The sequence below is a fragment of the Euphorbia lathyris genome, chromosome 6 (genome assembly GCF_963576675.1).
Source record: "Euphorbia lathyris chromosome 6, ddEupLath1.1, whole genome shotgun sequence".
In the NCBI taxonomy this organism is placed as follows: Eukaryota; Viridiplantae; Streptophyta; class Magnoliopsida; order Malpighiales; family Euphorbiaceae; genus Euphorbia; species Euphorbia lathyris.
This window is the reverse complement of record NC_088915.1, coordinates 544682-550681: the sequence shown is the minus strand read 5'-3', so window position 1 is coordinate 550681 and position 6000 is coordinate 544682.

The following is a 6000-nucleotide window of genomic DNA, read 5'->3' as shown; positions in this document are numbered from 1 at the left end:
GGGTCGATTATCATTTGAGAACCCGATAGTACCTCACCAAGGGATTTCACTCTCACGCTCAAATTTTGGTGGGTCGGTGTTTTTGCACTCTCCTTTGCACTTACTCGAAGTCACTTTGAGTTTGCATTTTCATCCGGGTTTTTCTTCCTATGTTATGGTCTAAGCAATATTAAAAATGAACCCGGAGGAGGGTTGTAATGTGGGTGGCTTTTTAGTGGTTAATTTTTAGAAACTCAAGTTCAAACACCATTTTGATGATCACACCGTGTTTTTATTTTGGCCTTAGTAAGTTCGTAAAATATAACTCGAAGTTGCTCGGGTTGAGCTTGAGAATGCCTTTTGCTCTTTATTGTGTTTTTCTTTTTTTTCTTTTTGTTTTGAGAGCGCACAAAAACGATTTCGAAAGCTTATGGTGCTTACTTATCAAGGCTTTGGCTTGTTTCGGGTAATTCATGTGCGATTTGATTTTGTTGGTATATAAACCAGAGGAAAAAGGGTTAATTGTTAAAAGGGTATTAACAACAAAAAGTCGGTTAATAGGCTCGAAGGAGTTTCCTAGAGGTTAATGAAAATGAGAAAAATAAGTTAAGAAAAGAATTAGCCTAAGTGGGTTCGTTTTATCATCTATTGCCATTTATACCAAAATAAGTGTACTTAACCCGGTATTAGGTGCAAACTCTATGAGTCGAGTGAAGTCAAAGCTCTCGAAAAATTGTGAAAGAAATAGAGTTCTCGTACGAACTCTTTTAAGCTCAAAAATACCTCACAAAATTTCGGGTTAAATTGTGTACGTTCAAGTTCTCGACAAATTTTCAACTATCACATTTTTATTGCCTTTTTAGATTTCATTATAAAGATAACCTTTGGGTTAGGACTCAATGTTTTTTGTTTAGTACGAACCTAGGTTTTGCATAAATTCTATAACTTTAGAACCAAAACTAAAATTTCTTAATCAAGCTGATCCTTTGTGTTAACGTTTTTTCATTTAAGAACAAATAACAGAACTTTTAATTAATTTCCGAGGGGGGTAGTGTGTCGAAAAAAATTTATGAATATATAAATTAGTTTAATTATTTTGTTGTTTATTTGATTTTTATTTTTGTTTTTTTAGTGCAAAACAAACGGTAAGTGCGGGGTTGCACGGCCCTCCGCGTGATTAAAATGATGTCTATTCCAAGGACGTCGCAAAAGGAAAGAAAGAACAAAAACAAAAATAAAGATAGAATATTAAAAAGGGCCCTTAAGGTCAGGTCCTACGCGTGGCGCACCCAGGGAGCGCCCCGCATAGGAGGTGCGTGTTACATGTATTTGAGCCAGAGACTCATATACGCGGGGCGCACTAGTGCGTACGCTTCACGTGCATTGTCAAAGTAGGGTCAGAGACTCGGCGGCGCGGGGCGTGATGGGGTGTACGCCCCGTGTAAGAGCTTTGGATTAGCAAGGGATTTGTTTTTTCGTTAATTTTTTATTTAAAAGAAACATGAAAAAGATACAATGCATATGAAGAAAGAACAAACGGATATGATATATAAACATAGGGTTTGAGGAATGCAAACCGAGGCTACGTTTAGAGTCGGAGTAGCTCGACTTTCTCGTGACGTGTGCATGCTTACGGTGTTTGGAGGAATGTGGCTTCGCCGTGTTGTGGAAGAGTGCCTCCGCAGTATATTTTCAGACGGTGGCCGTTCACCCGGTGGGTTGCGTTGTCGGAACCTTGGATGTCGACCGCTCCGGACGAGTGGGCATTAATAACGGTGTACGGTCCCGACCACCGACTTTTTAATTTTCCTGGGAACACGCGGAGGCGAGAATTATATAGGAGGACTTGGCCCCCTTTGTTGAATTCTCTGATTTGCACGTGCTTGTCGTGCCATTTCTTCGTACATTCCTTGTAAATCTTGGCATTTTCGTACGAACCAAGACGAAGTTCATCAAGGGTATTGAGTTGGAGGAGACGTTGGTCCCCCGTGGCCTGCACATCAAAATTTAAAAATTTCAGAGCCCAATAGGCCTTATGTTCCAATTCCACTGGTAAATAACACGATTTCCCAAAAACTAAACGATAAGGAGACATCCCGATAGGCCTTTTAAACGCCGTGCGGTAGGCCCAAAGAGCGTCATCGAGCTTTAGGCTCCAGTCTTTCCTAGAGGCACTAACCGTTTTTTCCAATATACGTTTTAGTTCGCGGTTAGAAACCTCGACCTGTCCACTAGTTTGTGGATGGTAGGGCGTGGAGACTCGGTGTGCAACCCCGTATTTATGTAAGAGTTGGTCGAATTGGCGATTGCAAAGATGGGAACCTCCGTCGCTAATGATAGCCCGAGGGGTTCCGAATCGAGTAAAGATGTTTTTCTTTATAAATTTCCCTACCACCTTAGAGTCGTTTGAAGGTAAGGCAACGACCTCCACCCATTTGGAGACATAGTCAACCGCCATGAGAATGTAGGAGTTGTTATGCGACTTAGGGAAGGGTCCCATAAAGTCTATCCCCCAAACATCAAAAAGTTCGCAAACTAGGATCCCTTGTTGGAGCATTTCATGTTTACGGGAGATGTTCCCCCTCCGTTGACAAGCGTCACATGATTTGACGAAGTCTTGGGAATCTTTAGACAAGGTAGGCCAATAAAAGCCACATTGTAGAACCTTTGCCATAGTCCGACTAGGGCCGAAATGGCCCCCCGGCTCTTGGGTGTGACACATGTGCAACACATGATTTACCTCTTCTTCCGGTATGCACCTACGAATGATATTATCAGCACAAGATTTAAACAAGTAGGGTTCTTCCCAAAAATAGTTCTTAGCGTCGTGAAAGAATTTCCTACGTTGCTCGTAAGTAAGATGCGGGGGAAGAATATTACCGGCTTTGTAGTTCGCCATATCGGCATACCAAGGTAAAGGTGCTACCGCATAGAGAGTTTCGTCGGGAAAGGTCTCCTTGATCTCCACAACTTCCGAAGGTGTGGCTTGCTCGTTTTGTAACCGAGAAAGATGGTCGGCTACGACATTCTCCGCTCCTTTTTTATCCCTGATTTCGATGTCGAATTCTTGTAGGAGTAGAATCCACCGTATCAACCATGGTTTGGCATCCTGCTTAGTCATTAGGTACTTGAGAGCTGCGTGGTCAGTGTATACGATAATTTTGGATAACATGAGATATGATCTAAATTTATCGAAAGCAAAAACTACAGCAAGCATCTCTTTTTCCGTAATGGAATAGTTTTGTTGGGCTTCATTCAGCGTTTTGCTCGCATAAAAAATGGGACGGAAAATTTTATCCACCCGTTGGCCCAAACAAGCACCTACAGCCAAATCACTCGCGTCACACATAAGTTCAAAGGGAAGACTCCAATCGGGTTTCACCATGATGGGTGCATTAATTAGTTTTTCCTTTAGCGTGTTAAATGCAAGCAAACACTCGGATGAAAAACTAAATTCTGCATCCTTTAAGAGGAGTTGGGTCAAGGGGGTTACTATTCTAGAGAAATCTTTAATGAATCGCCTATAAAACCCCGCATGACCCGAGAAACTCCGAATCCCTTTAAAATTTATTGGAGGAGGCAATTTCTCAATCACCTCAATCTTGGCCGGATCGACCGCGATTCCCTCCCCGGACACCTTGTGTCCTAAAACGATACAATCTTGAACCATAAACTGACACTTTTCCCAACTAAGGGCTAGGTTAATGTCCTTGCAATGTTGAAGGACTTTATCAAGATTGCCTAAACAAATTTCAAAGGACGACCAAAAACAGAAAAATCATCCATGAAGACTTCCATGAAATCCTCAATCATCTCCGAGAATATAGCCGTCATGCACCGTTGAAAGGTGGCGGGGGAGTTACAAAGCCCAAACGACATCCTCCTATATGCAAATGTCCCATACGGACAAGTAAATGTCGTCTTTTCTTGATCCAAATGATCAACGGGGATTTGCATATAGCCGGATAGGCCATCGAGGGTACAAAAGAATTTATGTCCCGCCATTCTTTCCAACATTTGGTCAATGAACGGCAAGGGAAAATGATCTTTTCGGGTGGCTTCATTAAGTTTCCTATAATCAATGCATACTCACCACCCCGTTATTTTTCGTGTGGGAATTAATTCCCCTTGATCATTTTCCATCACTGTAGTGCCTCCCTTTTTGGGGACGCATTGGACCGGACTAACCCATGGGCTATCGGAGATAGGAAAGATTATACCTGCGTCGAGGAGTTTGATTACCTCGGCCTTCACTACCTCTTTCATGTTGGGGTTAACTCGTCATTGCGGCTGCACGGAAGGTTTGACTTTGTCCTCCATAAAGATGCGGTGTGTGCAAATGGTGGGGCTAATCCCTTTAATGTCGTGAATGGTCCATCCAAATGCACCCTTGTGTTTTTATAATACCGAAATCAATGCTTCCTCCATTTCCTCTGTCAAAAGTGAAGATATAACAACGGGTAAGAAATTAGGAGGTTGCAAAAACACATATTTTAAATTAGGAGGCAAGGGTTTAAGTTCCAAAGTTGGAGGCTCTTCGAGAGATAACTTTGGTTTTGCTTTGCTATCCCGGTCCAAACCCTCGAACCGGCTCCTTGCCAACAGACATTGTTTTAACTCGGAGGAGTATTCAAATGGCTTGTTCAATGGCTCCTCATCCAAATGATTATTACCATCTATTTCCGAAAAGGTTCCCTCAGAAGACCTGTCACAAAAATCCTCTACAAAAAGATCAATAGAGTCTACGGAATTTAAAAAGTTGCAATCCTCCATGGTATGAGACGGGAATTTCATGGAGTTATACACGTTAAACTCTACCTCTTTGTCTTGCAACCGTAGGATGAGCTTACCTTCGTGGACATCAATGAGAGTCCTACCTATTGCAAGAAATGGTCATCCTATGAGGATTGGTACCGAATCGTCTTCCGCCATGTCGAGCACCACAAAATCGGTGGGGAAAATGAACTTGTCCACTTTCACTAAGACATCCTCCACAACCCCTTTTGGCCGGGCAATGGATCTATTGGCCAATTGAAGCGTTATATTGGTAGGCTTTGGTTCTCCCAAGCCGAGCTTCCTAAAAACAGACAAAGGCATTAGATTGATACTAGCACCTAAATCACATAAAGCTCTACTAAACTCAACATTACCAATCATGCATGGGATAGAAAAACTTCTTAAATCCTTGAGTTTATGTGGGAGTTTATTCGTTATAATTGCGGAGCATTCCTCCGTATGCGCTACCGTTTCGTTGTGTTCTAACTTCCTCTTTTTCGCGAGGATTTCCTTAAAAAACTTCGCATAGGTGGGCATTTGTTCCAATGCCTCCGCAAGTGGGATGTTAATGTGAAGTTTCTTAAAGATTTCCAAAAACTTGCCATATTGATGGTCCAATTTTTCCTTTTTAAGTCGTTGTGGAAAAGGGAGCTTCGGTACGTAAGCCCTAATTGGATCACACACATTCTTATTCTTATCCGAGGAAGTCGTGGGTTTCGGATCCGAACCGGGGTTGCTTACCACTTCCGGTTCGTCACTTACCATTTTGCAAACTTTTAAACCACATGGGTGTTGTTCGAAAATAGGTGTAACCAGAAGGTTTATTTTTATACTTTTCCCAAAACTAAATTCTGCATCCTTTAAGAGGAGTTGGGTCAAGGGGGTTGCTATTCTAGAGAAATCTTTAATGAATCGCCTATAAAACCTTGCATGACCCAAGAAACTCCGAATCCCTTTAACATTTATTGGAGGAGGCAATTTCTCAATCACCTCAATCTTGGCCGAATCGACCGCAATTCCCTCCCCGGACACCTTGTGTCCTAAAACGATATAATCTTGAACCATAAACTGACACTTTTCCCAACTAAGAGCTAGGTTAATGTCCTTGCAATGTTGAAGGACTTTATCAAGATTGCCAAAACAAATTTCAAAGGACGACCCAAAAACAGAAAAATCGTCCATGAAGACTTCCATGAAATCCTCAATCATCTCAGAGAATATAGCCGTCATGCACCGTTGAAAGGT